Source organism: Rutidosis leptorrhynchoides, chromosome 6 (genome assembly GCF_046630445.1).
Source record: "Rutidosis leptorrhynchoides isolate AG116_Rl617_1_P2 chromosome 6, CSIRO_AGI_Rlap_v1, whole genome shotgun sequence".
NCBI lineage: Eukaryota > Viridiplantae > Streptophyta > Magnoliopsida > Asterales > Asteraceae > Rutidosis > Rutidosis leptorrhynchoides.
Window position 1 is genome coordinate 11,131,234 of NC_092338.1, and position 24,219 is coordinate 11,155,452.

A 24,219-nucleotide genomic window follows, 5' to 3' on the forward strand; every position below is an offset into this window, starting at 1 on the left:
CCAAAACACATACGCCAGTTTTTAGGACTAGCTGGTTACTACAGAAGGTTCATCCAAGACTTTTCCAGAATAGCAAAACCCTTGACTGCATTAACGGATAAAGGGAAGAAATTTGAATGGAATGATGAACAAGAGAAAGCGTTTCAGTTATTGAAGAAAAAGCTAACTACGGCACCTATATTGTCATTGCCTGAAGGGAATGATGATTTTGTGATTTATTGTGATGCATCAAAGCAAGGTCTCGGTTGTGTATTAATGCAACGAACGAAGGTGATTGCTTATGCGTCTAGACAATTGAAGATTCACGAACAAAATTATACGACGCATGATTTGGAATTAGGCGCGGTTGTTTTTGCATTAAAGACTTGGAGGCACTACTTATATGGGGTCAAAAGTATTATATATACCGACCACAAAAGTCTTCAACACATATTTAATCAGAAACAACTGAATATGAGGCAGCGTAGGTGGATTGAATTATTGAATGATTACGACTTTGAGATTCGTTACCACCCGGGGAAGGCAAATGTGGTAGCCGATGCCTTGAGCAGGAAGGACAGAGAACCCATTCGAGTAAAATCTATGAATATAATGATTCATAATAACATTACTACTCAAATAAAGGAGGCGCAACAAGGAGTTTTAAAGGAGGGAAATTTAAAGGATGAAATACCCAAAGGATCGGAGAAGCATCTTAATATTCGGGAAGACGGAACCCGGTATAGGGCTGAAAGGATTTGGGTACCAAAATTTGGAGATATGAGAGAAATGGTACTTAGAGAAGCTCATAAAACCAGATACTCAATACATCCTGGAACGGGGAAGATGTACAAGGATCTCAAGAAACATTTTTGGTGGCCGGGTATGAAAGCCGATGTTGCTAAATACGTAGGAGAATGTTTGACGTGTTCTAAGGTCAAAGCTGAGCATCAGAAACCATCGGGTCTACTTCAACAACCCGAAATCCCGGAATGGAAATGGGAAAACATTACCATGGATTTCATCACTAAATTGCCAAGGACTGCAAGTGGTTTTGATACTATTTGGGTAATAGTTGACCGTCTCACCAAATCAGCACACTTCTTGCCAATAAGAGAAGATGACAAGATGGAGAAGTTAGCATGACTGTATTTGAAGGAAGTCATCTCCAGACATGGAATACCAATCTCTATTATCTCTGATAGGGATGGCAGATTTATTTCAAGATTCTGGCAGACATTACAGCAAGCATTAGGAACTCGTCTAGACATGAGTACTGCCTATCATCCACAAACTGATGGGCAGAGCGAAAGGACGATACAAACGCTTGAAGACATGCTACGAGCATGTGTTATTGATTTCGGAAACAGTTGGGATCGACATCTACCGTTAGCAGAATTTTCCTACAACAACAGCTACCATTCAAGCATTGAGATGGCACCGTTTGAAGCACTTTATGGTAGAAAGTGCAGGTCTCCAATTTGTTGGAGTGAAGTGGGGGATAGACAGATTACGGGTCCGGAGATTATACAAGAAACTACCGAGAAGATCATCCAAATTCAACAACGGTTGAAAACCGCCCAAAGTCGACAAAAGAGCTACGCTGACATTAAAAGAAAAGATATAGAATTTGAAATTGGAGAGATGGTCATGCTTAAAGTTGCACCTTGGAAAGGCGTTGTTCGATTTGGTAAATGAGGGAAATTAAATCCAAGGTATATTGGACCATTCAAGATTATTGATCGTGTCGGACCAGTAGCTTACCGACTTGAGTTACCTCAACAACTCGCGGCTGTACATAACACTTTCCACGTCTCGAATTTGAAGAAATGTTTTGCTAAAGAAGATCTCACTATTCCGTTAGATGAAATCCAAATCAACGAAAAACTCCAATTCATCGAAGAACCCGTCGAAATAATGGATCGTGAGGTTAAAAGACTTAAGCAAAACAAGATACCAATTGTTAAGGTTCGATGGAATGCTCGTAGAGGACCCGAGTTCATCTGGGAGCGTGAAGATCAGATGAAGAAGAAATACCCGCATCTATTTCCAGAAGATTCGTCAACACCTTCAACAGCTTAAAATTTCGGGACGAAATTTATTTAACGGGTAGGTACTGTAGTGACCCGAACTTTTCCATGTTTATATATATTAATTGAGATTGATATTTACATGATTAAATGTTTCCAACATGTTAAGCAATCAAACTTGTTAAGACTTGATTAATTGAAATAGGTTTCATATAGACAATTGACCACCCAAGTTGACCGGTGATTCACGAACGTTAAAACTTGTAAAAACTATATGATGACATATATATGGTTATATATATAGTTAACATTATATTATGATAATTAAACATATCATTAAGTATATTAACAATGAACTACATATGTAAAAACAAGACTACTAACTTAATAATTTTGAAACGAGACATATATGTAACGATTATCGTTGTAACGACATTTAATGTATATATATCATATTAAGAGATATTCGTACATCATAATATCATGATAATATAATAATTTAAAATCTCTTTTGATATTATAAACATTGGGTTAACAACATTTAACAAGATCGTTAACCTAAAGGTTTCAAAACAACATTTACATGTAACGACTAACGATGACTTAACGACTCAGTTAAAATGTATATACATGTAGTGTTTTAATATGTATTTATACACTTTTGAAAGACTTCAATACACTTATCAAAATACTTCTACTTAACAAAAATGCTTACAATTACATCCTCGTTCAGTTTCATCAACAATTCTACTCGTATGCACCCGTATTCGTACTCGTACAATACACAGCTTTTAGATGTATGTACTATTGGTATATACACTCCAATGATCAGCTCTTAGCAGCCCATGTGAGTCACCTAACACATTTGGGAACCATCATTTGGCAACTAGCATGAAATATCTCATAAAATTACAAAAATATGAGTAATCATTCATGACTTATTTACATGAAAACAAAATTACATATCCTTTATATCTAATCCATACACCAAAGACCAAAAACACCTACAAACACTTTCATTCTTCAATTTTCTTCATCTAATTGATCTCTCTCAAGTTCTATCTTCAAGTTCTAAGTGTTCTTCATAAATTCCAAAAGTTCTAGTTTCATAAAATCAAGAATACTTTCAAGTTTGCTAGCTCACTTCCAATCTTGTAAGGTGATCATCCAACCTCAAGAAATCTTTGTTTCTTACAGTAGGTTATCATTCTAATACAAGGTAATAATCATATTCAGACTTTGGTTCAATTTCTATAACTATAACAATCTTATTTCAAGTGATGATCTTACTTGAACTTGTTTTCGTGTCATGATTCTGCTTCAAGAACTTCGAGCCATCCGAGGATCCATTGAAGCTAGATCCATTTTTCTCTTTTCCAGTAGGTTTATCCAAGGAAATTAAGGTAGTAATGATGTTCATAACATCATTCGATTCATACATATAAAGCTATCTTATTCGAAGGTTTAAACTTGTAATCACTAGAACATAGTTTAGTTAATTCTAAACTTGTTCGCAAACAAAAGTTAATCCTTCTAACTTGACTTTTAAAATCAACTAAACACATGTTCTATATCTATATGATATGCTAACTTAATGATTTAAAACCTGGAAACACGAAAAACACCGTAAAACCGGATTTACGCCGTCGTAGTAACACCGCGGGCTGTTTTGGGTTAGTTAATTAAAAACTATGATAAACTTTGATTTAAAAGTTGTTATTCTGAGAAAATGATTTTTATTATGAACATGAAACTATATCCAAAAATTATGGTTAAACTCAAAGTGGAAGTATGTTTTCTAAAATGGTCATCTAGACGTCGTTCTTTCGACTGAAATGACTACCTTTACAAAAACGACTTGTAACTTATTTTTCCGACTATAAACCTATACTTTTTCTGTTTAGATTCATAAAATAGAGTTCAATATGAAACCATAGCAATTTGATTCACTCAAAACGGATTTAAAATGAAGAAGTTATGGGTAAAACAAGATTGGATAATTTTTCTCATTTTAGCTACGTGAAAATTGGTAACAAATCTATTCCAACTATAACTTAATCAACTTGTATTGTATATTATGTAATCTTGAGATACCATAGACACGTATACAATGTTTCGACCTATCATGTCGACACATCTATATATATTTCGGAACAACCATAGACACTCTATATGTGAATGTTGGAGTTAGCTATACAGGGTTGAGGTTGATTCCAAAATATATATAGTTTGAGTTGTGATCAATACTGAGATACGTATACACTGGGTCGTGGATTGATTCAAGATAATATTTATCGATTTATTTCTGTACTTCTAACTGTGGACAACTAGTTGTAGGTTACTAACGAGGACAGCTGACTTAATAAACTTAAAACATCAAAATATATTAAAAGTGTTGTAAATATATTTTGAACATACTTTGATATATATGTATATATTGTTATAGGTTCGTGAATCAACCAGTGGCCAAGTCTTACTTCCCGACGAAGTAAAAATCTGTGAAAGTGAGTTATAGTCCCACTTTTAAAATCTAATATTTTTGGGATGAGAATACATGCAGGTTTTATAAATGATTTACAAAATAGACACAAGTACGTGAAACTACATTCTATGGTTGAATTATCGAAATCGAATATGCCCCTTTTTATTAAGTCTGGTAATCTAAGAATTAGGGAACAGACACCCTAATTGACGCGAATCCTAAAGATAGATCTATTGGGCCTAACAAACCCCATCCAAAGTACCGGATGCTTTAGTACTTCGAAATTTATATCATATCCGAAGGGTGTCCCGGAATGATGGGGATATTCTTATATATGCATCTTGTTATTGTCGGTTACCAGGTGTTCACCATATGAATGATTTTTATCTCTATGTATGGGATGTGTATTGAAATATGAAATCTTGTGGTCTATTGTTACGATTTGATATATATAGGTTAAACCTATAACTCACCAACATTTTTGTTGACGTTTAAAGCATGTTTATTCTCAGGTGAATACTAAGAGCTTCCGCTGTTGCATACTAAAATAAGGACAAGATTTGGAGTCCATGTTTGTATGATATTGTGTAAAAACTGCATTCAAGAAACTGATTTCGATGTAACATATTTGTATTGTAAACCATTATGTAATGGTCGTGTGTAAACAGGATATTTTAGATTATCATTATTTGATAATCTACGTAAAGCTTTTTAAACCTTTATTTATGAAATAAAGGTTATGGTTTGTTTTAAAAATGAATGCAGTCTTTGAAAAACGTCTCATATAGAGGTCAAAACCTCGCAACGAAATCAATTAATATGGAACGTTTTTAATCAATAAGAACGGGACATTTCATATAAATCCTAATAATCATACTATATAATATGTTAAATTATGTTTCAAATTATAAATACCTATTTAAATACAAATATATGTTATCTATTTACAAATAATTGTTCGTAAATCGTCGAGAATAGTCTAAAGTCAAGCGAATATATAAAACAGTTCGAAATATTTGTGACTCAATATTACAGATTTTGCTTATCGTGTAAAAACTATATAAAGATTAAGTTTAAATTTGGTCGGAAATTCCCGGGTCATCACACATTTTATACAAAAACACATTCACAGTCAAACCGCTTCAACCAAACAATTTCATCTAGACGTGTTCATTCAGAAAATTTAGAAAAAATAACAGTATTTTGACAGAAAAATTCATGAAAAGTCTATTTATTTCACACACTAAAATGAGTAACTTTTACGCGAGATTTAATATCTAGGAAAGTAAAATTAAAACTGTAAAAAAATATTCTTGTTGAAAGCATTGAATCAATTCTAAAAACCAATGAAATAATTATAGAAATAATACATGAAATAATTCGTGAAACCATTCTGACGTCCATTTACATATTAGCATTGAACCAATTTTACTCGTTCTTACTAGGTTTCACATACCATTTTATACAAATACACATTCACAGTCAAACCACTTCAATCAAATAATTTCATCTAGACCGGTTCATTCAGAAAATTTAGAAAAAATAAGAGTATTTTGACAGAAAAATTCATAAAAAGTCTATTTATTTCACACACTAAAATAAGTAGTTTTACGCGAGATTTAATATCTGGGAAAGTAAAATTAAAACAGGGTAAAAAAATACTCTTGTTGAAAACATTGAATCAATTCGAAAAACTAATAAAATAATTATAGAAATAATACATGAAATATTTCGTGAAACCATTCTGACGTCCATTTAAATATTAGCATTGAGCCAATATTACTCGTTCTTACTAGGTTTCACATACCATTTTATACAAAAACACATTCACTGTCAAACTGCTTCAACCGAACGATTTCATCTAGACCGGTTCATTCAGAAAATTTAGAAAAAATAAGAGTATTTTGACAGAAAAATTCATGAAAAATCTATTTATTTCACACACTAAAATGAGTAGCTTTACGCGAGATTTAATATCTGGGAAAGTAAAATTAAAATCTTAAAAAAATATTCTTGTTGGAAGCATTGAATCAATTTGAGAAACCAGTGAAATAATTAAAGGAATAATACATGAAATAATTCGAGAAACCATTCTGACGTCCATTTAAATATTAGCATTGAGCTAATTTTACTCGTTCTTACTAGGTTTCACAAACCATTTATTACAAAAACACATTCATAGTCAAACCGCTTTAACCAAACAATTTCATCTAGACGTGTTAATTCAGAAAATTTAGAAAAAATAAAAGTTTTTTGACAGAAAAATACATGAAAAGTCTATTTATTTCACACACTAAAATGAGTAAATTTTACGCGAGATTTAATATCTAGAAAAGTAAAATTAAAACTGTAAAAAAATATTCTTGTTGAAAGCATTGACTCAAATCTAGAAACCAATGAAATAATTATAGAAATAATACATGAAATAATTCGTGAAACCATTCTGACGTCCATTTAAATATTAGCATTGAGCCAATTTTACTCATTCTTACTAGGTTTCACATACCATTTTATACAAATACACATTCACAGTCAAACTGCTTCAATCAAATAATTTCATCAAGACCGGTTCATTAAGAAAATTTAGAAAAAATAAGAGTATTTTGACAAAAAAATTCATGAAAAGTCTATTTATTTCACACACTAAAATGAGTAGTTTTACGCGAGATTTAATATCTGGGAAAGTAAAATTAAAACTGTAAAAAAATACTCTTGTTGAAAACATTGAATCAATTCGAGAAACTAATAAAATAATTATAGAAATAATACATGAAATAATTCGAGAAACCATTTTGACGTCCATTTAAATATTAGCATTGAGCTAATTTTACTCGTTCTTACTAGGTTTTACATACCATTTTATACAAAAATACATTCATAGTCAAACCGTTTCAACCAAACAATTTCATCTAGACGTGTTCATTCAGAAAATTTAGAAAAAATAAGAGTATTTTGACAGAAAAATTCATGAAAAGTCTATTTATTTCACACACTAAAATGAGTAACTTTTACGCGAGATTTAATATCTAGGAAAGTAAAATTAAAACTGTAAAAAAATATTCTTGTTGAAAGAATTGAATCAATTCTAGAAACCAATGAAATAATTATAGAAATAATACATGAAATAATTCGTGAAACCATTCTGACGTCCATTTAAATATTAGCATTGAGCCAATTTTACTCGTTCTTACTAGGTTTCACATACCATTTTATACAAATACACATTCACAGTCAAACCGCTTCAATCAAATAATTTCATCTAGACCGGTTCATTCAGAAAATTTAGAAAAAATAAGAGTATTTTGACAGAAAAATTCATGAAAAGTCTATTTATTTCACACACTAAAATGAGTAGTTTTACACGAGATTTAATATCAGGGAAAGTAAAATTAAAACTGTAAAAAAATACTCTTGTTGAAAACATTGAATCAATTTGAGAAACCAGTGAAATAATTAAAGAAATAATACATGAAATAATTCGAGAAACCATTCTGACGTCCATTTAAATATTAGCATTGAGCTAATTTTACTCGTTCTTACTAGGTTTCACATACCATTTATTACAAAAACACATTCACAGTCAAACCGCTTTAACCAAACAATTTCATCTAGACGTGTTAATTCAGAAAATTTATAAAAAATAAGAGTATTTTGACAGAAAAATTCATGAAAAGTCTATTTATTTCACACACTAAAATGAGTAAATTTTACGCGAGATTTAATACCTAGGAAAGTAAAATTAAAACTGTAAAAAAATGTTCTTGTTGAAAGCATTGAATCAATTCTAGAAACTAATGAAATAATTATAGAAATAATACATGAAATAATTCGTGAAACCATTCTGACGTCCATTTAAATATTAGCTTTGAGCCAATTTTACTCGTTCTTACTAGGTTTCACATACCATTTTATACAAATACACATTCACATTCAAACTGCTTCAATCAAATAATTTCATCTAGACCGGTTCATTCAGAAAATTTAGAAAAAATAAGAGTATTTTGACAGAAAAATTCATGAAAAGTCTATTTATTTCACACACTAAAATGAGTAGTTTTACGCGAGATTTAATATCTGGGAAAGTAAAATTAAAACTGTAAAAAAATACTCTTGTTGAAAACATTGAATCAATTCGAGAAACTAATAAAATAATTAAAGAAATAATACATGAAATAATTCGAGAAACCATTTTGACGTCCATTTAAATATTAGCATTGAGCTAATTTTACTCGTTCTTTCTAGGTTTCACATACCATTTTATACAAAAATACATTCACAGTCAAACCGTTTCAACCAAACAATTTCATATAGACGTGTTCATTCAGAAAATTTAGAAAAAATAAGAGTATTTTGACAGAAAAATTCATGAAAAGTCAATTTATTTCACACACTAAAATGAGTAGTTTTACGCGAGATTTAATATCTGGGAAAGTAAAATTAAAACTATAAAAAAATATTCTTGTTGAAAGCATTGAATCAATTCGAGAAACCAATGAAAAAATTAAAGAAATAATACATGAAATAGTTCGTGAAACCATTCTGACGTCCATTTAAATATTAGTATTGAGCCAATATTACTCGTTCTGACTAGGTTTCACATACCATTTTATACAAAAACACATTCACATTTAAACTGCTTCAACCAAACAATTTCAACTAGACCGGTTCATTGAGAAAATTTAGAAAAAATAAGAGTATTTTGACAGAAAAATTAATGAAAAGTCTATTTATTTCACACACTAAAATGAGTAGTTTTACGCGAGATTTAAGATCTGAGAAAGTAAAATTAAAATTGTAAAAAAATACTCTTGTTGAAAACATTTAATCAATTTGAGAAACCAGTGAAATAATTATAGAAATAATACATGAAATATTTCGTGAAACCATTCTGACGTCCATTTAAATATTAGCATTGAGCCAATTTTACTCGTTCTTACTAGATTTCACATACCATTTTATATAAAAATACATTCACTGTCAAACCGCTTTAACCGAACAATTTCATCTAGACCAGTTCATTCAGAAAATTTAGAAAAAATAAGAGTATTTTGACAGAAAAATTCATGAAAAGTCTATTTATTTCATACACTAAAATGAGTAGTTTTACGCGAGATTTAATATCTGAGAAAGTAAAATTAAAATCATAAAAAAATATTCTTGTTGAAAGCATTGAATCAATTTGAGAAAACAGTGAAATAATTAAAGAAATAATACATGAAATAATTCGAGAAACCATTCTGACGTCCATTTAAATATTAGCATTGAGCTAATTTTACTCGGTCTTACTAGGTTTCACATACCATTTTATACAAAAACACATTCACAGTCAAACCGCTTCAACCAAACAATTTCATCTAGACATGTTCATTCAGAAAATTTAGAAAAAAAAGAGTATTTTGACAGAAAAATTCATGAAAAGTCAATTTATTTCACACACTAAAATGAGTACTTTTATGCGAGATTTAATATCTAGGAAAGTAAAATTAAAACTGTAAAAAAATATTCTTGTTGAAAGCATTGAATCAATTCTTGAAACCAATGAAATAATTATAGAAATAATACATGAAATAATTCGTGAAACCATTCCGACGTCTATTTAAATATTAGCATTGAGCCAATATTACTCGTTCTTACTAGGTTTCACATACCATTTTATACAAAAACACATTCACTGTCAAACCGCTTCAACCTAACGATTTCATCTAGACCGGTTCATTCAGAAAATTTAGAAAAAATAAGAGTATTTTGACTGAAAAATTTATGAAAAGTCTATTTATTTCACACACTAAAATGAGTAGTTTTACGTGAGATTTAATATCTGGGAAAGTAAAATTAAAATCGTAAAAAAATATTCTTGTTGAAATCATTGAATCAATTTGAGAAACCAGTGAAATAATTATAGAAATAATATATGAAATATTTCGTGAAACCATTCTGACGTCCATTTAAATATTAGCATTGAGCCAATATTACTCGTTCTTACTAGGTTTCACATACCATTTTATACAAAAACACATTCACTATCAAACCGCTTCAACCGAACAATTTCATCTAGACCGGTTCATTCAGAAAATTTAGAAAAAATAAGAGTATTTTGATAGAAAAATTCATGAAAAGTCTATTTGTTTTACACACTAAAATGAGTAGTTTTACGCGAGATTTAATATCTGGGAAAGTAAAATTAAAATCGTAAAAAAATATTCTTGTTGAAAGCATTGAATTAATTTGAGAAACCAGTGAAATAATTAAAGAAATAATACATGAAATAATTCGAGAAACCATTCTGACGTCCATTTAAATATTAGCATTGAGCTAATTTTACTCGTTCTTACTAGGTTTCATATACCATTTTAAACAAAAACACATTCACAGTCAAACCGCTTCAACCTAACGATTTCATCTAGACCGGTTCATTCAGAAAATTTAGAAAAAATAAGAGTATTTTGACTGAAAAATTTATGAAAAGTCTATTTATTTCACACACTAAAATGAGTAGTTTTACGTGAGATTTAATATCTGGGAAAGTAAAATTAAAATCGTAAAAAAATATTCTTGTTGAAATCATTGAATCAATTTGAGAAACCAGTGAAATAATTATAGAAATAATATATGAAATATTTCGTGAAACCATTCTGACGTCCATTTAAATATTAGCATTGAGCCAATATTACTCGTTCTTACTAGGTTTCACATACCATTTTATACAAAAACACATTCACTGTCAAACCGCTTCAACCGAACAATTTCATCTAGACCGGTTTATTCAGAAAATTTAGAAAAAATAAGAGTATTTTGATAGAAAAATTCATGAAAAGTCAATTTGTTTTACACACTAAAATGAGTAGTTTTACGCGAGATTTAATATCTGGGAAAGTAAAATTAAAATCGTAAAAAAATATTCTTGTTGAAAGCATTAAATCAATTTGAGAAACCAGTGAAATAATTAAAGAAATAATACATGAAATAATTCGAGAAACCATTCTGACGTCCATTTAAATATTAGCATTGAGCTAATTTTACTCGTTCTTACTAGGTTTCATATACCATTTTAAACAAAAACACATTCACAGTCAAACCGTTTCAACCAAACAATTTCATATAGACGTGTTCATTCAGAAAATTTAGAAAAAATAAGAGTATTTTGACAGAAAAATTCATGAAAAGTCAATTTATTTCACACACTAAAATGAGTAGTTTTACGCGAGATTTAATATCTGGGAAAGTAAAATTAAAACTATAAAAAAATATTCTTATTGAAAGCATTGAATCAATTCGAGAAACCAATGAAAAAATTAAAGAAATAATACATGAAATAGTTCGTGAAACCATTCTGACATCCATTTAAATATTAGTATTGAGCCAATATTACTCGTTCTTACTAGGTTTCACATACCATTTTATACAAAAACACATTCACAGTCAAACCGCTTTAACCAAACAATTTCATCTAGACGTGTTAATTCAGAAAATTTAGAAAAAATAAGAGTATTTTGACAGAAAAATTCATGAAAAGTCTATTTATTTCACACACTAAAATGAGTAAATTTTACGCGAGATTTAATATCTAGGAAAGTAAAATTAAAACTGTAAAAAAATATTCTTGTTGAAAGCATTGAATCAATTCTAGAAACCAATGAAATAATTATAGAAATAATACATGAAATAATTCGTGAAACCATTCTGACGTCCATTTAAATATTAGCATTGAGCCAATTTTACTCGTTCTTACTAGGTTTCACATACCATTTTATACAAAAATACTTTCACAGTCAAACCGCTTCAACCAAACAATTTTATCTAGACGTGTTCATTCAGAAAATTTAGAAAAAATAAGAGTATTTTGACAGAAAAATTCATGAAAAGTCTATTTATTTCACACACTAAAATTAGTAACTTTTACGCGAGATTTAATATCTAGGAAACTAAAATTAAAACTGTAAAAAAATATTCTTGTTGAAAGCATTGAATCAATTCTAGAAACCAATGAAATAATTATAGAAATAATACATGAAATAATTCGTGAAACCATTCTGACGTCCATTTAAATATTAGCATTGAGCCAATTTTAATCGTTCTTACTAGGTTTCACATACCATTTTATACAAATACACATTCACAGTCAAACCGCTTCAATCAAATAATTTCTTCTAGACCGGCTCATTCAGAAAATTTAGAAAAAATAAGAGTATTTTGACAGAAAAATTCATGAAAAGTCTATTTATTTCACACACTAAAATGAGTAGTTTTACGCGAGATTTAATATCTGGGAAAGTAAAATTAAAACTGTAAAAAAATACTCTTGTTGAAAACATTGAATCAATTCGAGAAACTAATAAAATAATTATAGAAATAATACATGAAATATTTCGTGAAACCATTCAGACGTCCATTTAAATATTAGCATTGAGCCAATATTACTCGTTCTTACTAGGTTTCACATACCATTTTATACAAAAACACATTCACTGTCAAACTGCTTCAACCGAACGATTTCATCTAGACCGGTTCATTCAGAAAATTTAGAAAAAATAAGAGTATTTTAACAGAAAAATTCATGAAAAGTCTATTTATTTCACACACTAAAATGATTAGTTTTACGCGAGATTTAATATCTGGGATAGTAAAATTAAAATCATAAAAAAATATTCTTGTTGAAAGCATTGAATCAATTTGAGAAACCAGTGAAATAATTAAAGAAATAATACATGAAATAATTCGAGAAACCATTCTGAAGTCCATTTAAATATTAGCATTGAGCTAATTTTACTCGTTTTACTAGGTTTCACATACCATTTATTACAAAAACACATTCACAGTCAAACCGCTTTAACCAAACAATTTTATCTAGACGTGTTAATTCAGAAAATTTAGAAAAAATAAGACTATTATGACAGAAAAATTCATGAAAAGTCTATTTATTTGACACACTAAAATGAGTAAATTTTACGTGAGATTTAATATCTAGGAAAGTAAAATTAAAACTGTAAAAAAATGTTCTTGTTGAAAGCATTGAATCAATTCTAGAAACCAATGAAATAAATATAGAAATAATACATGAAATAATTCGTGAAACCATTCTGACGTCCATTTAAATATTAGCATTGAGCCAATTTTACTCGTTCTTACTAGGTTTCACATACCATTTTATACAAATACACATTCACATTCAAACTGCTTCAATCAAATAATTTCATCTAGACCGGTTCATTCAGAAAATTTAGAAAAAATAAGAGTATTTTGACAGAAAAATTCATGAAAAGTCTATTTATTTCACACACTAAAATGAGTAGTTTTACGCGAGAATTAATATCTGGGAAAGTAAAATTAAAACTGTGAAAAAATACTCTTGTTGAAAACATTGAATCAATTCGAGAAACTAATAAAATAATTAAAGAAATAATACATGAAATAATTCGAGAAACCATTTTGACGTCCATTTAAATATTAGCATTGAGCTAATTTTACTCGTTCTTTCTAGGTTTCACATACCATTTTATACAAAAATACATTCACAGTCAAACCGTTTCAACCAAACAATTTCATATAGACGTGTTCATTCAGAAAATTTAGAAAAAATAAGAGTATTTTGACAGAAAAATTCATGAAAAGTCAATTTATTTCACACACTAAAATGAGTAGTTTTATGCGAGATTTAATATCTGGGAAAGTAAAATTAAAACTATAAAAAAATATTCTTGTTGAAAGCATTGAATCAATTCGAGAAACCAATGAAAAAATTAAAGAAATAATACATGAAATAGTTCGTGAAACCATTCTGACGTCCATTTAAATATTAATATTGAGCATATCACTTCTAGAAACTAATGAAATAATTATAGAAATAATACATGAAATATTTCGTGAAACCATTCTGACGTCCATTTAAATATTAGCATTGAGCCAATTTTACTCGTTCTTACTAGATTTCACATACCATTTTATACAAAAATACATTCACTGTCAAACCGCTTTAACCGAACAATTTCATCTAGACCAGTTCATTCAGAAAATTTAGAAAAAATAAGAGTATTTTGACAGAAAAATTCATGAAAAGTCTATTTATTTCATACACTAAAATGAGTAGTTTTACGCTAGATTTAATATCTGAGAAAGTAAAATTAAAATCATAAAAAAATATTCTTGTTGAAAGCATTGAATCAATTTGAGAAACCAGTGAAATAATTAAAGAAATAATACATGAAATAATTCGAGAAACCATTCTGACGTCCATTTAAATATTAGCATTGAGCTAATTTTACTCGTTCTTACTAAGTTTCACATACCATTTTATACAAAAACACATTCACAGTCAAACCGCTTCAACCAAACAATTTCATCTAGACATGTTCATTCAGAAAATTTAGAAAAAAAAAGAGTATTTTGACAGAAAAATTCATGAAAAGTCAATTTATTTCACACACTAAAATGAGTACTTTTACGCGAGATTTAATATTTAGGAAAGTAAAATTAAAACTGTAAAAAAATATTCTTGTTGAAAGCATTGAATCAATTCTAGAAACCAATGAAATAATTATAGAAATAATACATGAAATAATTCGTGAAACCATTCTGACGTCCATTTAAATATTAGCATTGAGCCAATATTACTCGTTCTTACTAGGTTTCACATACCATTTTATACAAAAACACATTCACTGTCAAACCGCTTCAACCGAACAATTTCATCTAGACCGGTTCATTCAGAAAATTTAGAAAAAATAAGAGTATTTTGATAGAAAAATTCATGAAAAGTCTATTTGTTTTACACACTAAAATGAGTAGTTTTACGCGAGATTTAATATCTGGGAAAGTAAAATTAAAATCGTAAAAAAATATTTTTGTTGAAAGCATTGAATCAATTAGAGAAACCAGTGAAATAATTAAAGAAATAATACATGAAATAATTCGAGAAACCATTCTGACGTCCATTTAAATATTAGCATTGAGCTAATTTTACTCGTTCTTACTAGGTTTCATATACCATTTTAAACAAAAACACATTCACAGTCAAACCGTTTCAACCAAACAATTTCATATAGACGTGTTCATTCAGAAAATTTAGAAAAAATAAGAGTATTTTGACTGAAAAATTTATGAAAAGTCTATTTATTTCACACACTAAAATGAGTAGTTTTACGTGAAATTTAATATCTGGGAAAGTAAAATTAAAATCGTAAAAAAATATTCTTGTTGAAATCATTGAATCAATTTGAGAAACCAGTGAAATAATTATAGAAATAATACATGAAATATTTTGTGAAACCATTCTGACGTCCATTTAAATATTAGCATTGAGCCAATTTTACTCATTCTTACTAGATTTCACATACCATTTTATACAAAAATACATTCACTGTCAAACCGCTTTAACCGAACAATTTCATCTAGACCAGTTCATTCAGAAAATTTAGAAAAAATAAGAGTATTTTGACAGAAAAATTCATGAAAAGTCTATTTATTTCATACACTAAAATGAGTAGTTTTACGCGAGATTTAATATCTGGGAAAGTAAAATTAAAATCGTAAAAAAAATATTCTTGTTGAAAGCATTGAATCAATTTGAGAAACCAGTGAAATAATTAAAGAAATAATACATGATATAATTCGAGAAACCATTCTGACGTCCATTTAAATATTAGCATTGAGCTAATTTTACTCGTTCTTACTAGGTTTCACATACCATTTTATACAAAAACACATTCACAGTCAAACCGCTTCAACCAAACAATTTCATATAGACATGTTCATTCAGAAAATTTAGAAAAAAAAAAGAGTATTTTGACAGAAAATTGATGAAAAGTCAATTTATTTCACACACTAAAATGAGTACTTTTGAGATTTAATATCTAGGAAAGTAAAATTAAAACTGTAAAAAAATATTCTTGTTGAAAGCATTGAATCAATCTAGAAACCAATGAAATAATTATAGAAATAATACATGAAATAATTCGTGAAACCATTCTGACGTCCATTTAAATATTAGCATTGAGCTAATATTACTCGTTCTTACTAGGTTTCATATACCATTTTATACAAAAACACATTCACTGTCAAACCGCTTCAACCTAAAGATTTCATCTAGACCGGTTCATTCAGAAAATTTAGAAAAAATAAGAGTATTTTGACTGAAAAATTTATGAAAAGTCTATTTATTTCACACACTAAAATGAGTAGTTTTACGTGAGATTTAATATCTGGGAGAGTAAAATTAAAATCGTAAAAAAATATTCTTTTTGAAATCATTGAATCAATTTGAGAAACCAGTGAAATAATTATAGAAATAATACATGAAATATTTCGTGAAACCATTCTGACGTCCATTTAAATATTAGCATTGAGCCAATATTACTCGTTCTTACTAGGTTTCACATACCATTTTATACAAAAACACATTCACTGTCAAACCGCTTCAACCGAACAATTTCATCTAGACCGGTTCATTCAGAAAATGTAGAAAAGATAAGAGTATTTTGATAGAAAAATTCATGAAAAGTCTATTTGTTTTACACACTAAAATGAGTAGTTTTACGCGAGATTTAATATCTGGGAAAGTAAAATTAAAATCGCAAAAAAATATTCTTGTTGAAAGCATTGAATCAATTTGAGAAACCAGTGAAATAATTAAAGAAATAATACATGAAATAATTCGAGAAACCATTCTGACGTCCATTTAAATATTAGCATTGAGCTAATTTTACTCGTTCTTACTAGGTTTCACATACCATTTTATACAAAAACACATTCACAGTCAAACCGCTTCAACCAGACAATTTCATCTAGACGTGTTCATTCAGAAAATATAGAAAAAATAAGAGTATTTTGACAGAAAAATTCATGAAAAGTCAATTTATTTCACACACTAAAATGAGTACTTTTACGCGAGATTTAATATCTAGAAAAGTAAAATTAAAACTGTAAAAAAATATTCTTGTTGAAAGCATTGAATCAATTCTAGAAACCAATGAAATAATTATAGAAATAATAAATGAAATAATTCGTGAAACCATTCTGACGTCCATTTAAATATTAGCATTGAGCCAATATTAGTCATTCTTACTAGGTTTCACATACCATTTTATACAAAAACACATTCACTGTCAAACCGCTTCAACCTAACGATTTCATCTAAACCGGTTCATTCAGAAAATTTAGAAAAAATAAGAGTATTTTGACTGAAAAATTTATGAAAAGTCTATTTATTTCACACACTAAAATGAGTAGTTTTACGTGAAATTTAATATCTGGGAAAGTAAAATTAAAATCGTAAAAAAATATTCTTGTTGAAATCATTGAATCAATTTGAGAAACCAGTGAAATAATTATAGAAATAATACATGAAATATTTCGTGAAACCATTCTGACGTCCATTTAAATATTAGCATTGAGCAAATATTACTCGTTCTTACTAGGTTTCGCATACCATTTTATACAAAAATACATTCACTGTCAAACCGCTTCAACCGAACAATTTCATCTATACCGGTTCATTCAAAAAATTTAGAAAAAATAAGAGTATTTTGATAGAAAAAATCATGAAAAGTCTATTTGTTTTACACACTAAAATGAGTAGTTTTACGCGAGATTTAATATCTGGGAAAGTAAAATTAAAATCGTAAAAAAATATTCTTGTTGAAAGCATTGAATCAATTTGAGAAACCAGTGAAACAATTTAAGAAATAATACATGAAATAATTCGAGAAACCATTCTGACGTCCATTTAAATATTAGCATTGAGCTAATTTTACTTGTTCTTAATAGGTTTCACATACCATTTTATACAAAAACACATTCACAGTCAAACCGGTTCAACCAAACAATTTCATCTAGATGTGTTCATTCAGAAAATTTAGAAAAAATAAGAGTATTTTGACAGAAAAATTCATGAAAAGTCAATTTATTTCACACACTAAAATGAGTACTTTTATGCGAGATTTAATATCTAGGAAAGTAAAATTAAAACTGTAAAAAAATATTCTTGTTGAAAGCATTGAATCAATTCTAGAAACAAATGAAATAATTATAGAAATAATACATGAAATAATTCGTGAAACCATTCTGACGACCATTTAAATATTAGCATTGAGCCAATATTACTCGTTCTTACTAGGTTTCACATACCATTTTATACAAAAACACATTCACTGTCAAACCGCTTCAACCTAACGATTTCATCTAGACCGGTTCATTCAGAAAATTTAGAAAAAATAAGAGTATTTTGACAGAAAAATTTATGAAAAGTCTATTTATTTCACACACTAAAATGAGTAGTTTTACGTGAGATTTAATATCTGGGAAAGTAAAATTAAAATCGTAAACAAATATTCTTGTTGAAATCATTGAATCAATTTGAGAAACCAGTGAAATAATTATAGAAATAATACATGAAATATTTCGTGAAACCATTCTGACGTCCATTTAAATATTAGCATTGAGCCAATATTACTCGTTCTTACTAGGTTTCACATACCATTTTATACAAAAACACATTCACTGTCAAACTGCTTCAACCGAACGATTTCATCTAGACCGGTTCATTCAGAAAATTTAGAAAAAATAAGAGTATTTTGACAGAAAAATTCATGAAAAGTCTATTTATTTCACACACTAAAATGAGTAGTTTTACGCGAGATTTAATATCTGGGAAAGTAAAATTAAAATCGTAAAAAAATATTCTTGTTGAAAGCATTGAATCAATTTGAGAAACCAGTGAAATAATTAAAGAAATAATACATGAAATAATTCGAGAAACCATTCTGACGTCCATTTAAATATTAGCATTGAGCTAATTTTACTCGTTCTTACTAGGTTTCACATACCATTTTAAACAAAAACACATTCAAAGTCAAACCGTTTCAACCAAACAATTTCATATAGACGTGTTCATTCAGAAAATTTAGAAAAAATAAGAGTATTTTGACAGAAAAATTCATGAAAAGTCAATTTATTTCACACACTAAAATGAGTAGTTTTACGCGAGATTTAATATCTGAGAAAGTAAAATTAAAACTATAAAAAAATATTCTTATTGAAAGCATTGAATCAATTCGAGAAACCAATGAAAAAATTAAAGAAATAATACATGAAATAGTTCGTGAAACCATTCTGACGTCCATTTAAATATTAGTATTGAGCCAATATTACTCGTTCTTACTAGGTTTCACATACCATTTTATACAAAAACACATTCACATTTAAACCGCTTCAACCAAACAATCTCAACTAGACCGGTTCATTGAGAAAATTTAGAAAAAAGAAGAGTATTTTGACAGAAAAATTCATGAAAAGTCTATTTATTTCACACACTAAAAAGAGTAGTTTTACGCGAGATTTAATATCTGGGAAAGTAAAATTAAAACTGTAAAAAAAATACTCTTGCTAAAAACATTGAATCAATTTGAGAAACCAGTGAAATAATTATAGAAATAATACATGAAATATTTCGTGAAACCATTCTGACGTCCATTTAAATATTAGCATTGAGCCAATTTTACTCATTCTTACTAGATTTCACATACCATTTTATACAAAAATACATTCACTGTCAAACCGCTTTCACCGAACAATTTCATCTAGACCAGTTCATTCAGAAAATTTAGAAAAAATAAGAGTATTTTGACAGAAAAATTCATGAAAAGTCTATTTATTTCATACACTAAAATGAGTAGTTTTACGCGAGATTTAATATCTGGGAAAGTAAAATTAAAATCGTAAAAAAAATATTCTTGTTGAAAGCATTGAATCAATTTGAGAAACCAGTGAAATAATTAAAGAAATAATACATGATATAATTCGAGAAACCATTCTGACGTCCATTTAAATATTAGCATTGAGCTAATTTTACTCGTTCTTACTAGGTTTCACATACCATTTTATACAAAAACAAATTCACAGTCAAACCGCTTCAACCAAACAATTTCATATAGACATGTTCATTCAGAAAATTTAGAAAAAAAAAAAGAGTATTTTGACAGAAAATTGATGAAAAGTCAATTTATTTCACACACTAAAATGAGTACTTTTGAGATTTAATATCTAGGAAAGTAAAATTAAAACTGTAAAAAAATATTCTTGTTGAAAGCATTGAATCAATCTAGAAACCAATGAAATAATTATAGAAATAATACATGAAATAATTCGTGAAACCATTCTGACGTCCATTTAAATATTAGCATTGAGCCAATATTACTCGTTCTTACTAGGTTTCATATACCATTTTATACAAAAACACATTCACTGTCAAACCGCTTCAACCTAAAGATTTCATCTAGACCGGTTCATTCAGAAAATTTAGAAAAAATAAGAGTATTTTGACTGAAAAATTTATGAAAAGTCTATTTATTTCACACACTAAAATGAGTAGTTTTACGTGAGATTTAATATCTGGGAAAGTAAAATTAAAATCGTAAAAAAATATTCTTTTTGAAATCATTGAATCAATTTGAGAAACCAGTGAAATAATTATAGAAATAATACATGAAATATTTCATGAAACCATTCTGACGTCCATTTAAATATTAGCATTGAGCCAATATTACTCGTTCTTACTAGGTTTCACATACCATTTTATACAAAAACACATTCACTGTCAAACCGCTTCAACCGAACAATTTCATCTAGACCGGTTCATTCAGAAAATGTAGAAAAGATAAGAGTATTTTGATAGAAAAATTCATGAAAAGTCTATTTGTTTTACACACTAAAATGAGTAGTTTTACGCGAGATTTAATATCTGGGAAAGTAAAATTAAAATCGCAAAAAAATATTCTTGTTGAAAGCATTGAATCAATTTGAGAAACCAGTGAAATAATTAAAGAAATAATACATGAAATAATTCGAGAAACCATTCTGACGTCCATTTAAATATTAGCATTGAGCTAATTTTACTCGTTCTTACTAGGTTTCACATACCATTTTATACAAAAACACATTCACAGTCAAACCGCTTCAACCAAACAATTTCATCTAGACGTGTTCATTCAGAAAATATAGAAAAAATAAGAGTATTTTGACAGAAAAATTCATGAAAAGTCAATTTATTTCACACACTAAAATGAGTACTTTTACGCGAGATTTAATATCTAGAAAAGTAAAATTAAAACTGTAAAAAAATATTCTTGTTGAAAGCATTGAATCAATTCTAGAAACCAATGAAATAATTATAGAAATAATAAATGAAATAATTCGTGAAACCATTCTGACGTCCATTTAAATATTAGCATTGAGCCAATATTAGTCATTCTTACTAGGTTTCACATACCATTTTATACAAAAACACATTCACTGTCAAACCGCTTCAACCTAACGATTTCATCTAAACCGGTTCATTCAGAAAATTTAGAAAAAATAAGAGTATTTTGACTGAAAAATTTATGAAAAGTCTATTTATTTCACACACTAAAATGAGTAGTTTTACGTGAAATTTAATATCTGGGAAAGTAAAATTAAAATCGTAAAAAAATATTCTTGTTGAAATCATTGAATCAATTTGAGAAACCAGTGAAATAATTATAGAAATAATACATGAAATATTTCGTGAAACCATTCTGACGTCCATTTAAATATTAGCATTGAGCAAATATTACTCGTTCTTACTAGGTTTCGCATACCATTTTATACAAAAATACATTCACTGTCAAACCGCTTCAACCGAACAATTTCATCTATACCGGTTCATTCAGAAAATTTAGAAAAAATAAGAGTATTTTGATAGAAAAAATCATGAAAAGTCTATTTGTTTTACACACTAAAATGAGTAGTTTTACGCGAGATTTAATATCTGGGAAAGTAAAATTAAAATCGTAAAAAAATATTCTTGTTGAAAGCATTGAATCAATTTGAGAAACCAGTGAAACAATTTAAGAAATAATACATGAAATAATTCGAGAAACCATTCTGACGTCCATTTAAATATTAGCATTGAGCTAATTTTACTTGTTCTTAATAGGTTTCACATACCATTTTATACAAAAACACATTCACAGTCAAACCGGTTCAACCAAACAATTTCATCTAGATGTGTTCATTCAGAAAATTTAGAAAAAATAAGAGTATTTTGACAGAAAAATTCATGAAAAGTCAATTTATTTCACACACTAAAATGAGTACTTTTATGCGAGATTTAATATCTAGGAAAGTAAAATTAAAACTGTAAAAAAAATATTCTTGTTGAAAGCATTGAATCAATTCTAGAAACAAATGAAATAATTATAGAAATAATACATGAAATAATTCGTGAAACCATTCTGACGACCATTTAAATATTAGCATTGAGCCAATATTACTCGTTCTTACTAGGTTTCACATACCATTTTATACAAAAACACATTCACTGTCAAACCGCTTCAACCTAACGATTTCATCTAGACCGGTTCATTCAGAAAATTTAGAAAAAATAAGAGTATTTTGACAGAAAAATTTATGAAAAGTCTATTTATTTCACACACTAAAATGAGTAGTTTTACGTGAGATTTAATATCTGGGAAAGTAAAATTAAAATCGTAAACAAATATTCTTGTTGAAATCATTGAATCAATTTGAGAAACCAGTGAAATAATTATAGAAATAATACATGAAATATTTCGTGAAACCATTCTGACGTCCATTTAAATATTAGCATTGAGCCAATATTACTCGTTCTTACTAGGTTTCACATACCATTTTATACAAAAACACATTCACTGTCAAACTGCTTCAACCGAACGATTTCATCTAGACCGGTTCATTCAGAAAATTTAGAAAAAATAAGAGTATTTTGACAGAAAAATTCATGAAAAGTCTATTTATTTCACACACTAAAATGAGTAGTTTTACGCGAGATTTAATATCTGGGAAAGTAAAATTAAAATCGTAAAAAAATATTCTTGTTGAAAGCATTGAATCAATTTGAGAAACCAGTGAAATAATTAAAGAAATAATACATGAAATAATTCGAGAAACCATTCTGACGTCCATTTAAATATTAGCATTGAGCTAATTTTACTCGTTCTTACTAGGTTTCACATACCATTTTAAACAAAAACACATTCAAAGTCAAACCGTTTCAACCAAACAATTTCATATAGACGTGTTCATTCAGAAAATTTAGAAAAAATAAGAGTATTTTGACAGAAAAATTCATGAAAAGTCAATTTATTTCACACACTAAAATGAGTAGTTTTACGCGAGATTTAATATCTGGGAAAGTAAAATTAAAACTATAAAAAAATATTCTTTTTGAAAGCATTGAATCAATTCGAGAAACCAATGAAATAATTAAAGAAATAATACATGAAATAGTTCGTGAAACCATTCTAACGTCCATTTAAATATTAGTATTGAGCCAATATTACTCATTCTTACTAGGTTTCACATACCATTTTATACAAAAACACATTCACATTTAAACCGCTTCAACCAAACAATTTCAACTAGACCGGTTCATTGAGAAAATTTAGAAAAAATAAGAGTATTTTGACAGAAAAATTCATGAAAAGTCTATTTATTTCACACACAAAAATTAGTAGTTTTACGCGAGATTTAATATCTGGGAAAGTAAAATTAAAACTGTAAAAAAAATACTCTTGCTGAAAACATTGAATCAATTTGAGAAACCAGTGAAATAATTATAGAAATAATACATGAAATATTTCGTAAAACCATTCTGACGTCCATTTAAATATTAGTATTGAGCCAATTTTACTCATTCTTACTAGATTTCACATACCATTTTATACAAAAATACATTCACTG